We start from the raw sequence: 17,167 nt of genomic DNA on the forward strand, positions 1-17,167 counted from the left end.
ATCGTCAGTAGGAGCGGTTGATTCTGTTGCCCGTCTTTGGAGAAGACGATGGGGCGGTATGGGGAAGGAATGTTTGCCTCTCATTTTATGAATAGTGAGTTAAAAGCCCTCCCGACAAGGGCAGTTTTTTTCTTTGTTTTATAGCAAACCTTTCTAGCTTTACCAGCCGACGGTTCTTTCGTGACGTGGGGGACAACAAATTCGCAACGCGGCGAAGGCCGCGGCGGGAGTTAGGGGGGGGGGGGGGGGGGGGGGAGGGGAGGCGGAGGGTTTCACTCACGCACACTAGGGATGGCGCGGCGAATTTATCCAGCGTTCCCCGCGTGGAAGTGCCTGCCCGCCGGCGGTAGGAATTTGTCGTCTGCTTTAGCGACGGTTATTTTGGGCCTGTTTTGGTGAAGCTTTACGTTCATTGCACGGTGCCTTCGCACGGCTTGATTAACTTCTTCGACGGCACCTCCAGCGTAACCTGCACCCGACGGAATTAATTGGTGGTACGGCAGAGATACGTTAAGGATTGGTGCGCAGGGCTGGAAAACAAAATGCAGAGACCACTTACAGACATGTGGCTGCTAGAGAAACGGAATTTTTTACGCAATGATTGTCACGAATGGGACTGCGTTTTCTAAATTGCTAAAGGTCAATTCCGTTGTATTTTAATAGGTATAACGAAAGACGAATGGTGCAACTGGTTCTGATACATAGCAATTATAAAAATTCCAAATTCCCTGAGCTTTCTCGCCATTCTCAAACTTACAAATTTAACTTGTTTAAATCAGTATAAATGGAAATCACTAAGCTCACATGCCGAATTGTTTCGGTGTCTGCTCTTGTATCGCGCGGTGGTGTATCCCCAAGCCAGCACATCAGGACGGCTAGGTTCCGCTGTCTGATCCTTTGAAAGAAGCTCCACTCCGTTTTCTTTCTCCCGACTCACGGCCGGGCTACATGCAGCGTCGCCGTCCGCCGCTCTAGCCCGGCCGTGGCCGACGCTGCTGCTGCGTTCCTGACGCCGCCACCGCGAATTCCTGGTAATGGTTGGCACAATCTCTGGTTTCACTCTTTGTAGAGCCACCTGTGTGAATTTAAGTGACGTCGCATGGGCAACCAACCGTTGTTGGTGTCGTTTAAAGCTTTGCTTTTCAACCATCTTCACAGCGTGGATCAAATTCTTTTGTTAAGGAACCGCCACAGCTTCTTACGATGTTTGCAAAACCAATTCTCACACCAAGCTTTACCAAAATGCGCAATTCGTCAAAATGTTGTTATCAAACAATAATGTATTTTAAATTTGAAGCTTTTGGAGACGAATAATCAGAGTTTAGTCCGTGCTATAGATACTTTTGGGCCAAAGGAAAATTGGAATGATTTTTAGTTGTCGCCGCCACCGTAAACTACAACAGCGAATGTGTGAGGAAAACAAAGCCTGATATATTTGGAGTTTTACATTTGGTGTCAGGATCATTCGACGTCGAGAAGCTGTTCCAGCGGTTGCAGAGAGTTTCTGGCTTCGTAATAAACATGCGACGCCCTTCTCAAATGGCACGATACTCATATATCAACAATCTGGATTTGAACAACTTGAAATCTATTACGAATATTGTAAAATAAACTATGTTATAGGGTGAAAGGCTAATCTGTACCTCCAAGAGAGACACCTTTTGTTTTATTAACATGAATACTTATTACACTGGTGGTGGTGAAGGGGCCCCAACGGCTGGACGACGAGGCGCAGCGCAACTTCCTGCGCAAGGTGGTGGTGGTGTGGAGCTTCATTGGGGTGATGTACCGGGACAAGCAGCTGCACCTCGTCACGGAGTACGCGACCTGGGAATAGCAGCGCTCCCGGTTGCACTCCACCGAGCTTCTGCCCGCCGTAGAGACTCCGCTGGCCAGGCACATCGCCGCGGGCATGTGCTGCCTTCATCCCGTGGGCCGCACAGACAGGGACCTCAACTCCCACAACTGTGTTGCCAAGGAGGTGAGTGGCGTTGCCGTTTTCGACTGTACCACCGTTCATATTCACCTTTCCAATAAGTATTTGGCGAAGCGCTTGATGATCCAGCTTTTCTACGACGAAAAAGAGCACAATGCTTTCCATCCCGTAGGAAAGGAGTCACCTCGTTGTAGTAACGTACATTAATTAGCATAGCGCATTTCACCTGTTTCTTGTATCGTCAGTCGGTGCCAATGGAGCATGCAAACATTGCTGCACTTTTCTCGCTTCCGGCTGCCGCAACGTTGCAATCACATCCTTCTTCACAGCAACATTCGTTTGAATATTTTTCGGGCGGTCACGTTCGTTTTAGCAACGCGTTAGCATACCAGGTAGCTTCCCCGTTTAAGCTCTATTTGTAATCTTTGTTTCAAATCTTTTGTTTTCATCTCTTCCGGCGCTTTTGGGTTTTATTTTAATATTAGATGCGACTGCTCCTCACGCCTATACAAATTTCTACCAGCGCCACTACTGGGCTGTTAATTGCGTCGCACATACGCAGGTTGCGTGCGTGCCTTAAAGGGACACTGAAGTGATATGTAAACATTGCGGGATTACTAGCGCAAATTGTAGCCCGGAATCCCCAGGCCATGTTTCGACCACTCTGGGCGCGTTTACGCGATTTTATTTAGTAGAAAAATTAATTCGAAAATGCTATCCTCCTCTCTTTACGCTCGCCCATTTTCTGTGGCGTTTTCGTGTGACGTCGGGAGGAGCCGAGCTCGCAATTGGCTGCGCTACTGCACGGCTCCCCAGCCTTCAGGCAGTCAGTCGGCCCAGCGTTTCGTCCGCCGGCCGCCGACGGGTCGTCGCAATTCGTTCACTCAGTTGAAACGAAGCCAGGACACGTTTGTGAATGGAAGAATGTGCCTTTCTTTACTTGGTTAGTTTGTACACTGTATCTAGCTCCAAGTCAAGGTCGCTTCACACAAGCGCTGCACAAGCGCACATGCGACGCTTCGCTGACTGGTACGCCAGTAGGAAAATATAAGGCCTCTTGAAGGCGGGAGAAGAGTCAGCGAAGTCAATATAGGTACTAAGGAAATAAAATCAACTGATATTTTTACCGTACACCGTAAAACTAGGGTGCGGGAAGCACTTTTTTGCGCTGGGCGAACAACCACTGCGGTCAGCAGCACGACTACGCATCTGCGAACGCTTTTCCGTCTACGAAATGCAATTACTAGACGTGAGCTATTGTGGAAACTCGGGGTACGCTTACTGCACGAGCGCAATACAACAAATAGTCACCTAAGCTGCTTGAAATGCCAAAACTAAATAAACGTGTAAACGTGTTGTACAATATATACCTTATATTACCAAGGTCGGCTGAGGCGGTGGTTCTACCCACTAAGGCAAGACAGGGGGAGAGGGGCTTCTTTCTTCCTGGAGGGACCAACTGCTTGTTGTGTGGAAGGAGGGAGACGGCAGAGCACGTCTTTTTGGAGTGCAACACGGCGTCGTATTTCTGGGAAGAGCTGCAGTGCTCTTTCGACACGTACTGGCAGCTCACCTGGATGAACGTGAGGTTCTTGGAGGCGGCCTTGGAGCACCCGGTCCTCCGTGACTGCGTCCGCGTCTTAGGTCTCCACTCGCTATGGAGGGCGAGAGTCGACGTGGTTGAATGTGCCGAAAACCCGCGGCCGGCGTGGAGTCACTTTGTACAGAAGGCGCAGTGGGCAGTGGCCGCCCTTGACGGGCCCGATTCAGACACTGAGCTTCGCGACTCACTGGCGCGGGGCTCACGAGCTCTCATGGAGTTTAAGGTAGAGCAGCAAAGGAGATTGGACTTGATCTGAGGGTCGGAAGCGGGACAGCACCATGGGCCACTTCTGCCCACTAACGACTTCTACGCCCAACCCCTTGCCCGTGCTTCATTACCGTATACTGCAAACAAATGACACCATCGCCCATTTGTAAGTGTTTCTAATAGGAACCACGCCAGCACTGCGTGGCTTTGCTGGCACTGTCTACGAATGGTTTCCACTTCCCTGGCGAAACACGCTGAATCTTGTCTCTTGGCTTGTTCAGTTCCCGAACGCGATTATTTGTCTGTGTGAGCAAAGGATGTTACACTGTTCTCCGAAACCTCAGTAACCACTTCATCTGGCCCTGTATGTATATGTGTAAATAAAGTTACTGTTACAAAAAAAAAAGAGGTCTCGTGGCCTAGTGGTCTGAGGCGCTAGGTGTGTTGTCACAAGTGTTTTGCAAGTCACGAGTTCGAGTCCCCGCGGGTACGTGATTTTTTTTTGTAAGTTAACTTTTTCGTTTTCTGCCGATGTTTTCTACATTCAGTTCACCTTTTTTGGGGGCCGCAACGTTAATGGCTCCACGAACTAGTTCACAGAACGCGCGCAGGCTGGCACTGGCGCGCTAGCGAGTTCTCGTTGGCGTGCTGTTGCCATAAGCACCGACTGCTTGCGGGCAGTGGGCACAGGCCAGAATGAACAGACCCTTGGCCTGGTGCGAACACGCTTTTTACGGTACAGGCATGAGTGAGGCAAGCTCCAAATATGGGGGAAAAGCGCATGACATTTGGGCGTCTGCGGGTACGCGGAGGGCGTCCATGCACTGCGTAGGCCTCGGCTAGTGAGTGCTACGATTCCAAGCCGTCCTGGGAGGCTTATCTTTATGCATTTTCACAGCTGACAACATGGCAGAAGCGCGGTACGATGATTACTGAGTTATTGAGAATGCCCATCCAACAACGCCACCAGTTGTGTTTTACAGAACCGAAACCGAAACCGAAACTTGTTTGGTTGCTCACCTTGGGCATCGTCCAATCACGGTGCCCGCTCCTCCTAACGTCACAGGTTTAGTTGGTGCGGCCGCCGCAATCCGCGCATGGTAGTTTTTCTTCTTTCGCGCTTTGTAAAATAATTACCGATTTGTCAACCGGATAAACGATGAAAAGTGTGCTAATTTGAGCCAGTCTACGCTGTCCAAGCAAAAACGGGAGCTTGACAAATTCACTTCAGTGTCCCTTTAAGTATAGATCAAGGTTATATAATGCTTGGTCGGTTTGTGTGCTTCAGTTCTAAGAGAAGAAATAACGCACAGTTATGCTATAATCAAGACATTTGAATTTCATTTCAGCACAAACATAAAACAATTTTACCACACTGCACAAAATCAGCATGTATACAATAAGAACAAAATGTTCGGGGGCACTACATGCATTATGATTTTCCTTACGAGCCGAAAAATTTACTTTACTCGTAACACATAGCATTATGAGCAATGAAAGCCTCAACAGCAGAACTACTTCGAAAGAGAACAAAAACTCCCCACTGCATCTTTACGCAGAAAACCGGGCCGCAGTAATGCCGATTCACGAAAGTCCAGCGAGCACATCGCAGCTGTCCCGGCGTCTTATCAAGTAGACATGGGTTTCTACAGAAGTTCACTCAGAATTCACGCCGGCAATTTTCTGGTTGCATTGTTAGGCAATTGTGGCAACAGATAAGTAAAAAGAGGAAAAATGGATCAATGTAAAAGAAAGCGACGGCAGTATGTACAAACACATAGCAGGAAAGCTCTGTCAGCAGCGCAGCATGGAGCAGCACAACACAGTACTGCGATGGAAATACTGCTTGCGTATACAAGTGCGGGAAGCAACGATCACTACAAGCGTTGTAATGCAATAGAGAAGGCACTGAGATAGACGTTTGAATTAAAGTATGAATACGCCGCACACCAAATTAACAAGGAAGAACGAATGCAAATGCGCGCCATCAAATCACGCGAGGGGCGTTTCCTAGCAGACGAACGAGCATTTCCGAACACTACACTGACTGCTACACAGAAAATGACATGTGCCATTCTTCAGAGGGCGCCACAAAAAAAGGTTTTTGAGAATAAACAACATTTTTATAAGTTCTTTCCACACTGTGCCTAAGTACATGTGATTCAAAAATAAATGCAGTTTGTAAAATATAAATGTTGCTTTATTGTTAAATAAAACTTGTTTTTTTTGTTACTAGTGTTTGTTCCCTCCTCATCTAGTCGCGCTTCAATCGCTACTCCCATAAGCCCCCATGTTGATGTCGCTGGCAATAGGTTCTGAACCGCTTTTCGCCCGAAGCTTCGCTACCATTTATATTTACCTTGCGTGCGTGGATCTCGGACAGGCTAGGGTCGGTCGTCTTATAGCATGGGCCTCTCAAACTTGGAGACACCACACCCCACAAGGGGCTCTTTAATTCTGAAGTGCCAGTCGTAGGCGGTGACACGGGGTAAGCGCGTAATTTCACGCCATGCATTATCAGTGCACCCGTTACTTAATCGCACAAACGTTTTGACGGAAAGCGCTGCAGTGTGTTCTTGTTGCGGGCTTTTAGTTTGCTAAACATGAGATTCAGAAAATTAGCCTAGGTCGTTTTCTAGCATTGCGTAACCGCTTGATGGGTTATTGCACCACGTCGAACGACGCGTCTATCTGGCCTGCGAACGCTCCCGGCTGCCACTGTGAAAGACAATCGCCCCTCGAGGGTGGTGGCGTCTGCAAATTCGAGGGGCACACGCGAAACGAAGACCTGCCTGACCCTGTCCGAGATCGGCGCACGCGCAATGGCAAGCTATCTCTAACCAACGCCGCCTGTATAAACAGTGCCTAACGCGTGAGCGAAAAATGGCCAAACAGCCACTCTCCTGTTGCTCTCTCCTACCCTTCCCCGCTCCATAGCCTTCCAGCGTGCTTTCGTGTCCGCCAGCCAGCGCCGCTTCTCGGAAACTATGCAAAATAGTGGAAAGTTTGTTTAGCGTTCCCGAGGCGGCGCTCCTACGCCTTCTTGTTTTTCACCATGCCTGTCTGTCTTGGTCTGTCACTGATAAAACTTCCTTTGTCACGAAACAAAATCCCTTGCGCTGCCGCAGGCTGATGCCGGCTTTGCGCGCTTATCTACTCGGATCACAGGCCCTGATATTTTCTGAGTGGGGCATCCCCCTCTATCCCCTCCGCATTTAGGTATTGTTTTGACCCCCCTGTTCGCACTCCGCATCGGTACGCACTTCTAAAATTGAGGACTATACTGTAGAAGCGCCCGGACAGCGTGGCGGGATCGCAGCTGCTTATCCTTTTGTTTCCTATAATTTTCTGAAGTTTACAAGCACGTGATATTATTGGAAAGTAATCGTAAAAGTAAGCGCCTGAACAAAAAACGTGCACGCAATTTTTTCTTCTCTAAATACTCCAGAAAGAAAAATATCAGTAAAATAATGGCTGCCCCATCCGAAAATATCGTTTTTCTGTTAGCTATATGTCTACCCGACAATCAGTACGTTCTTACACTATTTCAGTCCGCCTCCGTCTTTATCTTTGGAAAAATGCAGCAAGTATGAAGCGAGCGACACGTTGAACGAGATCACAGAACTAGCGCCCCGTCACGGCTAAGATGTAAGCGAAACGGCCCTTGAAGCCCAACAGGCAAGCTGACAGACACACGTCGTAGAAGTGGGTGCAGCGTTCGCGACTCGCGAGCAGTGACGTAAGGCGAAATGTCCGCCGGCACGCGCCACATAGCGGATCAGTGCCTGAACTAAGCGTACCTACCCTTCCCATTGAAAAGCGCGCGACGCGTCAGGCAATGTTAATACAGGCGGCGTTGCTCTAACCCAACCGCTATCAGCAGATGTCGCCCGCACGCTCCCAAGCCGCGCGCTCGCTTGCCCTAGACAAGCCTGACGCGCACTGCACGGTGTGGGCTATCATTCGCATGCACGGCCATCTGAAAGCGTGCTGCAATACTCACTGCCTAGCATAAACTAGACAACCCCACTACTACTTACAAATCTCAAGCCAGGCTGTTGGACACGCCTGGTGCAGGGCGGTCCGTTTTCCTGGGTGTTCTGTTCTTCCACTGAATTATGTTCGCAACATCTCTTGAGCGTAACCGCCGGTGTAGCTCTCCGCAAGTGCAAACCGAGTAAGAAAAGGGGTTTACTGCAGTGAACGGATGTCGCCGTGCTCCGGACCGTCAAATTGGCCTTTTCTTTACGCCTTGGTTGAGTGTGCACGGCGGGCGCTTATCAATAATTGTCCGGATTCAGCGAGTCAAGAGCGTGTTCGAACATTGGATAGTGTGTTTTGAAGTTGAAGTTGTGTCGTTTGTCATCGACAGTGTCTTCACGGTGTATGAAGAAGGCTCCCGTGGGAAAACCTTGTTATTGCCGCTCCTATCGGCTCGGACAACAGGGAACGCCATTTCTGACCGAGGCCCTCATGAATGTTTCTCCATTGGCTGACGGTGCCCTGGCGACTTCATTTTTGTATCGAAACCTACAGTACGATACCTCGGGGAGCCTTCGCGGGATGACCAGTTTTGATCTTGAGAACTAGAGGTAAAAACCACACCCCCATCCGCAAGCGCGCGGATTAGAGCAGCGCCCGATGGCGGGGAGAGATGGGCAAGGAGGGCACGGAGAAGCGCACGGGACCGGTGCCACCACCTGGCGGAGGAAGGCGAGGACGCCGCCGCCGCAGCGATAAGTGCGGGCGACGAAAAAATGCGACGTGCGCAGAGCCGTGTGCGATGGAGTAGGACGAACGCCGAGCTGTGGTCCATCGTACAGCTAGAGTGAACTAGAATATTCGAGTTCACTATAGTACAGCGGCGACGCTTAAGCAACAGCGTGAGGCGAAAAGAGAAAACACGCTACTGTTGCGTCCAGCTTCGCTACCTTCAATTCTTACGCGTTTGTGTGAGCTGCGTTCATTTTTCTGTAAAGTGCTTGTCGCTGCCAGAGGGCAACAAATGATGACTCCGCCGCTCCGACCCTACGTTCACGTTAAGTGGCTTAGGTTGCTACGCCGCACCCGTGAATGGTCTGGGTGTGTTTGATTCACCTTAGAACTCGGAGAAACTCGAGCATGATTTTGCGCGGCCGAGTTGAACTCAAGAAGCCTGTGGCCGCCGCTGCTGTGGTGTGCCTAATTGTTATGGTCGCCGCAGCAGGCAAATTTCCACCCCTACAGGTCCTTTAAAAGAAGAAGGAATTTAGAGCTCGTTTTTCTCTCTCAAATTGTGTTGTGCATTGGCTGTGCCGTCATCTGGTGACAGACCCCCGTCTACGACGACTGAGAGGCGGTTTTCCCTTCATGAGAGTTGAGGAGCAGTGTCGGGTGTTATTGCGGTTTTACGCGACGGTAAGCTTCCACGGAAGCGTTGGTGGCGACCGTACCATCGACCACCACCAGTCGACAGTCAACCAGTGCGTGCGCAATTTAATCGCTGGAGGCATGTTTCCATGATATCGCCTTTCTCTTAGGTAGTTTTGGGGAAATGTCTTTCGCACATGGCTTCCGCAGGTTTTACCGCGCGCCTATAGGTGGGTTTCGTTGAAAAGTTTAGCGGTAGATTTTTTCGCTTGGCAACACTGGAAACTGCCACAGACTTGGCCGACGCGCCACGGACATGGATCGGCTTGTGCCACTGCGCCCGCACGCCGAAGAAAAAAAACAGCGGCGTGCGTCGTCTGCTCCGTTTCAACCCGATTCTCACGGTGGTGTCAACAGAGATGTTCGTAATCGCACTCACATTGGATTCGAGGCTATACTTTGCGTTCAGTGAGGTAGAGTTTGTTAACGTGCAACACAGTCATGTGCTTAGCACGGACAAGTACCGCCATCCCGCGGCGCCCGACGTAATGAGTGACGGCGCACTCGCACGGTTGCCTGTATGCGCACCTCGCCAGTGATTACAAGCAATATATTTACAGATGAACGTGAGCTTCAGTATAGTCTGCTCGCAAAACAGTTTCAAACAGGTCGTTGCATGCCGTGCGTTTCGTTTATTGTCAGCACAACAGGCAGTTATGCTTGAAGCGTTGCGTGATGCACATTTCTTGTGATAACCTTACCGGCAGGATAGCTTATACGTATATACTTATACAATCAGCGGCGCGTATTTATTGTCAGAGGTGATCTCTACACATTTCAACGGGTTTTGTTCAGCGCCAATGTAGTATGGCAGAAAGCAGAGCATGTAAAGCGAGTGAAGGGGAGAATTGAGAATTAAAGTAACCGCGTGGCGCCAGAGAGAGGGTAACCGAGGGTGGGAAGGGCGCGAAAGAAGGGGCCATGAGCTGCATGGGCTCCTTCATGGTCCAGCATCTTAGCCTTGGAGTGTAAATAAAGGAAGGAAATCAGAAAAGGGAGTGAGGGGATTGATCTATATGAAAAGAAAAAAAATGACTGCGGCGAGCTTCGTCGGACAAGATCGCTGAAGAGCAAACGGAAATAAAGCAAACAAATCTGAAAAGTTGTCGTTGCTATTCCTTCCTTCGTATTAGATGGCCAGAATAAGATGGCTTGACTTCACGGCACTACTGCCCGGCTTGCCGACCCTGCGACTGAATCAGTCTGCCCAGCGTCTAGTCGGCCGGCGCCAGCAGGTGGTCGCAATTCGTTCGCTCAGTTCAAACTAAGCCACGACACGATTTCCCCCTGCAGAAATGTGCTTTAGTTTGTAGCTCCAAGTAGCGCCAAGTAGCTCCAGACAAGCACACATTCCACGACTCGCTGACTAATACGCTAGTAGAAAAATCTAAGGCCAATTGAAGGCAGGAGAAGAATCATGGAAGTTATAATAGGTACTAGGGAAATAATATCAACCGACACTTTTACCGTACAGCGTAAAACCAGATTGGTAGAAGCACTCCTTTGCCCTGGGTAAACAAGCACAGCGGTCGGCAGCAGGACCACGCATCTCCGAATGCTTTTCCGTCTAAGAAATGCATTCGCCAAACATGAGATATTGTGGGAATTTCTGAGATGATTACTGCATGAGCGCTATCCAAGAAATAGTCATCCGAGCTGCTTAAAATGATAAAACTCCATAAAATTATAAACTGGCGATACATTATATACTTTGTTTCCAACACTAGCACCGCTACCTCGTGACTGAGTGGCGCGGAGCGCTGGGTGAATTGTTTTGCAAGTCGCAACTTCGAATCCCCGAGAGTGCATGCTTTTTTAAAGTTGATTTCTTTGTTTTTGGCCGATGTTTTCTATACTGAATTCGCCATTTTTGCGCTTTAACGTGCATTTCTACACGAGCGAGTTCACAGACCACGCGCACACTGACATTGCGCGCTAGCGTATTCTTGTTGGTGTGCTGTTGCCCTAAGCACCGACTGCTTGCGGGCAGTGGGCGCAGTCCCGAATAGGCCAACCCTTGGCCTAGTACGAACGCACTAGTTACGATACAGGCCTGAGACATGCAAGCTCCAAAGATGGCGAAAAAAGCATTGTATTCGAGAGTCTGCGGTGACGCGGAGGGCGTTCATTTACTGCGCACGCCATGACTAGTGAGAGTTGATTGATTATGGGGTTTAACGCGCCGACGCAACGCAGGCGATGAGGCGCGCCGTAGTGGAGGGCTCCGGATTAATTTTGACCACCTGGGGGACTTGTGAGAGTTACGATACCAAGTCGTTCGGTAGGTTTGCCTGGCGCAATTTACAGCCGACAACATGGTAGTAGCGCGGTATGCTGATTAATGAATTATCGAGAATTCCCATCCAACGATAACATCGGACGCCAAGCATGCGGTTTCACCGAACCGAAACCGAAACTTTTTTTGAATTCTAATAGTGTAGATCGTTCAATCACGTAGTAGCTTTTACTGACATCACTGCTCTTAGTTGCTGCTTCCGCCGCACACCACGCATGGTAGTTTTTCTTCTTTCAGGTTCTATAAAATAAATACCGCCTTATCGCCCGGATGAGCGAGGAAAAATGCGTGCGTTTGAGCCAGTCTACGCAGTGCAAGCAAAAACAGGAGCTTGACAAATTCACTTCAGTGTCCATTTAAACACACGTAAGCAGACTTGAGTGGCCCGAGGAAATTTTGAAGAAAAAAGCGGAGGGTTTCGATAACGTAATACGAGCAGCAACTGTTTTGAATGTGGCATGCATCTATCACCCACTTTTTTTTGCCATCCGGCCGTAGTCACATGATTGCATTGTCTGCCAGCGACGGAAGAAACGGCTTCTTAGAACGAAAAATATCAAACAAATATCATATGAACGCCTGGAATAAAAACAGAACTTCGGGGTAGAATACAGACTGGTAAAATATAAGGGAAATAAAATACGATTTGCTTGTCCCCCGTAGCCATTGGTGCAACAGCGGAGCGAGATAACGCACTGAAAATTGTGCCACGCCCTAGTCGCGCATCCTTCGAGCGCGCTGCCCTGGACGGGTACGTCATTTCAATACCAGCAAATAACATGAATTCCTTTTTAAAGGTTTTTAGTCCTCCCTCGAAATATTATCTTGAGCTTACTATTATCACCACAGCTCCACCATGCCCGAGTTTCGCTCAAACTCGGGCCGTCTGGAAAAGCACCCCTGGAAGAGAGAAAATTGGCGCGCTTTCCAGTATCAAGAACGCGCATGCGCCCCCCGTCAGTCTTCCCACGACCGCTTAATACATAGCGACCTGCCCACGTGCGCCGATTCCGCGTGTCGAATTTGTAATTGCTTGTTTGTATTTTTTAGTTCTTTTTGACGCCACTACAACTGCTGGCGTTGCATGTAATCCCTATTTCTCCGCTGTGTACGCCTCGAGCGCTGCGCCACTGAAATGCCCGTAGTGGCCCGTTTCAAAAGCAACCGCGGGACGCCCCGGTCCGCTCCCCATTACAGCCGCCGCTTTCGGAACACGTTCACGACTGAGACTTACAGTTCGTAAGCGTTGGAAATAGATAGCAGTCACTCTGTTCGCAAATGTCGCGTATTTAAGAGGGTGTAAATGTGTGTGACGCGATCTTAGTGTGGTACATTCGGTCTGTTTAAGCGCCAGATTGGGTGTCGCAGGCCGGAGCCGCGAAACCGGCATATGCATCGAGCTGATTTTCATTCCACTGCGCTGATGTTTACTGATAACCAGTGTCTCCGTAAGCAGCGTTTCCTCAGATGGCCATGATACGGCTATACACTACAATGTAAATCGGTTTCGTGTGTTTACATAATCCAGCGTAGCACTCATACCTGACACTACTCCAGTTATGCTTGCCAATATGATAACCCCTTATATTGATCACTACCCAGGACAAGTAAATGTGGCATAAATTTCACGGACATTCTAAGAAAGAAGTACGACGGATAATGCAAAATTACACTCGGGAATCAGCACACAAGAAATTTAACGCTGGGTCGTCTCATATCGTCGTGAGCACTCGCAAACATCCGCCGTGAGCAGTGTGGAGATGGGCTTATAGAGTAATCCCCGTCCGCGACTAAACGCTTCTTCGTAACATCATCATATGACACAGGGACCCTGCAAACTCTAGCACAAACTGAAATCAGAGGGCCTTATCAGATACCACACTCTTACAACGACACCTTTTTTCGCATGGAAGTGCCTACCCCTCAAAAAATCCGTCCACCGAGTGATCAGCTGCTCGTTGAGGCCGAAACACAAAAAAGAAACTGAACGCGTAGCTTGTGTGGGTGATTACTAAAACAGTCATTCCTTTATTTGGCTGCGCGTTTGTACACAATGATAGGTAAATTTACCCCCGTCTTGCGAAACAGAAGTGCGTTTCGCATCTAGTTGGTCTAGGAGCCCTACAAGATGAAGGCGTTTACCATTCCCGCAGGTGCACTGTTTTTTTTTTTTTCATTTTCGTACGAGCTATTCTGTTTCTTTAGCACTTCCCGACCATTTTTGTCGTGGGTTCATTTTTTATTTGCTTCCTTGGTCCTTGGCACCTGTATAACGACGGGTAGCCTTGGAATATACTTAACATTTTCACGTGGCTATAGCACAAACTATTTTCAGGTATTTAATAATTACATCTACGAATCACATTTTTCTTGCCCACATACTTTCTTCGATTGTCTGACGCAATAAATGCTACACGACTTGGCGAATTTATTCATTAGGTATTAGTATTTGCTACGTGTATCACAACGGAGCCTGGAATCAGCATAGGCTCTCCGGATACCTATCAGTGCTGCGTCGGAAGGAACCGCCCATGGTCGAAAATGTATAAAGGCTGATGCTTGACTGCAACGTCCTCCTCACGGACCATCGACTAAACTTTCTGTTGAGATTAAGGCATCTCTTTCATAGTATGTCCCCTGCTCATGTTTTACTGCCCATTTAGAACTTTATCCTTACGTACGTTGGTCACTGCATAGGGTTCGCTGGCGTAATCGTTGTCGTACAATAACGAGAGTCGTCTTTAAAGTGTGGAATCACCGTCTTCAGAGGTTATCCGAGAAAAAATGATTTTTTCAGGCTTCCGAATATATACTTTTCGCAGGGTTGAGGTTCAAGCGTCACAATAATGAATCAAGTCAGTGATACAGTGGGAGCATGAGCGAGGGTTGAAAAGAAGGCGGGTTGAGTCACCTGCCCTCAAAGAAAAGTGTACTCGCGATTGCTCTACAATTTTTTTCCCTCTAACTCCAATGTTCCTCTAACTGCCCAGCGGCGAGTCGGCAGGAATGCGGGCCCAGCAAAGCCAGCGCCAGCACCAGCAACGCGAGCACCGACCGCCAGTCTAAAAGCCGACTTCCCGAATCCATCCTACCACTCTTTCGGCAGCGGTGTCATCGCTGGCTGGGCAGGCTGCCGACCCTGATTGTGTCACGACTGGGTCGAAGTGTGCCGGCGCCGGCACCACCAAGGATGCTGCACCAGAGCACGCCCCCAAGAACGCCAAGACAACTGCAAGCAGCTGTAGGAGGTGGCAAGCCTTGGTAGCGCAGCGTACCTTTTATTAAAGAACATCTTCCATTTCCATCTCCCGCTTTCTCACCTCCCCTTCTTGCTACACGATTTGTGTGGGTATAAATTACGCATCACAGTTTTTACCTGTCATTTGCGACTTTAATGGCCCCTAGTATGTACGCAAGGAGCGAAGCATGCCCCTAAACGTTTCGCTATGTGTAGTAATTTCTGATTTGGTGTGTTTTTTTCACCACTGAAATTGCATCAATCGTATACCCTGAGCACAACGCCGAACATTTCTTTATCTAATAGTCTCTAAATATTATGCACTGCGGAGTGTAAGCATTACTTTCTATGTGCGCTCCGCATAGACGGCATTATGTAATCTAAAGAATGTACACCCGTAACTTCGATTTTCTGATTGGACGCAATTCTCGGGCGGAAAGACGCGATGACGAGCACTTTGCATCTAAAAGTCGTGCTCATTTCATCGTTCAAATTGATATCCAATTTTTTGTTGCAGTTTGTACTCTGCGGTCATGACTGGCCATAAATTTATTTGCCGAATAAAGCTATCTTGCTGTTCTAAAGGACTTGCCACTGTGATGGGTGTCATCTATTTTAAAGCAAAGCTTTTTACCTCTACCCCCCCCCCCCCAAGGGTTCTTTCGCGACCGTTGGTGTCAACAGAAAGCTCCCGCGAACAAATAAAAGAAATTAGTGGCACCGACAAGAATCGAACCTGGAACTAACACAGCAACAATGCAAGAGCCCGTTGTCTTACCGATTGAGCTACGAGCCCACACGAAGGCGGGGATGACAGGTGGTGCACTCAGCAAGCACGTCTATGGGTTTAACCTCTGCATTCGCGCTGAATGCCACGCGATAGCGATTAAAGGAAGCTCACACAAACGCATGGCATCTCACTGGGTGAAGCCTGGACCTCCAGTGTTCTCCACAATAATCACAGATTCTTGTCCTCCGCCCTCACGCCAAACGCCGCATCAAGGAAGACATTCAAACACTCCTTGATGACCAAGCCGTCATTCCAAGCCCCAGCAAGAAGAGCATGTGCCTACGTCTCCAGGCAAACACCAAGAGCAAAATATCCTTGCAGTGCCTCGAAAACATCAATAAAATCATACACATGACCAGGCGAGTTACCACCACCACCAAGAAGCGAGGCCTCAAGGAAGCCGAGACCTTTTCATTAATTCAAGATTTTGTCCTCCCGATAATCCCTTACGTCACCCCCTGTCTTCTTCTCGACAAAGGGGACATAAAGATACTTCATATAACAATTAGAAAGGCGGTTGAGCAGGCCCTTGACCTTCCCATGAGTGCGTCCAGAGAGAGGCTCCTTAGGATGAGGCTCCACAACGCGGTGGAAGTGCTGATAGAGGGCCATCTTTCGAACCAGAAGCTCCGATTGAGCACACCTGGAGTTGGTCGCCGCATCCTTCGCCACATTGGCTTGACAGCACAGAATGCCACACCGCGTGATTTGCTCCCGGACTCTTGGCGACATGAACTAAAGCAGTTGTTTTTTCTTACAAATATGAACCCGTCACACGACGAGGGTGGCCGACAAGCATACGCCCAAGCGGTCAACACCACCCTCGGCGGGAATCATGCAGTTATCTATACAGACGCCTCCCAACATCGAGGGTAGCAACACGCCATCATCGTGGCTACTTCTAGAACCAACCTCCTTGCGTATGCCTCAATCAAGACCCAAGACATGACGGCAGAAGAAGAGGCAGCCATCGCCTTGGTTCTCACTCAACCAGCGCTTCGGAAGGTAGTCACCGATTCCAACAATCCTACCTTAACTACCATCCGGGGTGGGGTGTCCCTGAGCTGCACTGCGTGTGCTAAAAAACCACTCCCCAGCCGATTCCAGTCAGCTCATCTGGACGCCCGCTCACGCTTCCATGGAGGGCAACGAATACGTCCACCAACAAGCCAGCGCTGTTACCCCTCATGCCTTGGAGCTGCCCGAAAGCAGTAAACCGCTTGTCACGTTCAGGGACATAACCGAGCATTATCCCCTTCAGAGACAGACCGTACCCTCGCCTTACCCTGACTTTTCTAGAGAACAACATACTACCCCACGGCTCATAAAATGCGGCTCCATTGTGTTGCCGTTATGTTGAGTCATCTGGTGTTTAGTAGCGTCAGAGGGAATTCCGCGTCCGGGTCCACACCGGTGGCAAATGCACGCAAGTACGGTTGCGTAACGGTGAGTAGGCGGTGGTTCTCGAGGTGCCGAAACTCGTCCATCATGTTCTTGTCGATGTTGGCGTTTCTGTGTTAGAATCAGTAGTCCGTCAGCGTTGGGGAGGTAAAGGTTGTTGACGTTGGTGCACCGGCTGAGAGCAACGTACACGCCCTCCTCTTCGCACCTGTCTCTTCTTCTCCTTCTTCTTCTTCAGCGGTTCCCCTACGGGAAGATGACGACGGTGGTTGAACGCGAAGCTATCT

The 17,167-nt window shown here is 49.2% G+C and overlaps 1 long non-coding RNA gene across 1 annotated transcript; it reads left to right on the plus strand.

The window, feature by feature from the left end:
• The first annotated feature begins 1,718 nt into the window (after positions 1-1,718).
• Positions 1,719-15,143, plus strand: LOC144164644 (uncharacterized). Its single transcript, XR_013321216.1, has 2 exons — positions 1,719-1,981; positions 14,442-15,143. It is a non-coding gene; the product is annotated as an uncharacterized LOC144164644 (long non-coding RNA).
• The last annotated feature ends 2,024 nt before the right edge of the window (positions 15,144-17,167 follow it).

This window comes from Haemaphysalis longicornis, unplaced genomic scaffold (assembly GCF_048455015.1).
Source record: "Haemaphysalis longicornis isolate Haplotype H1 unplaced genomic scaffold, Haemaphysalis longicornis Haplotype H1 scaffold_1, whole genome shotgun sequence".
NCBI lineage: Eukaryota > Metazoa > Arthropoda > Arachnida > Ixodida > Ixodidae > Haemaphysalis > Haemaphysalis longicornis.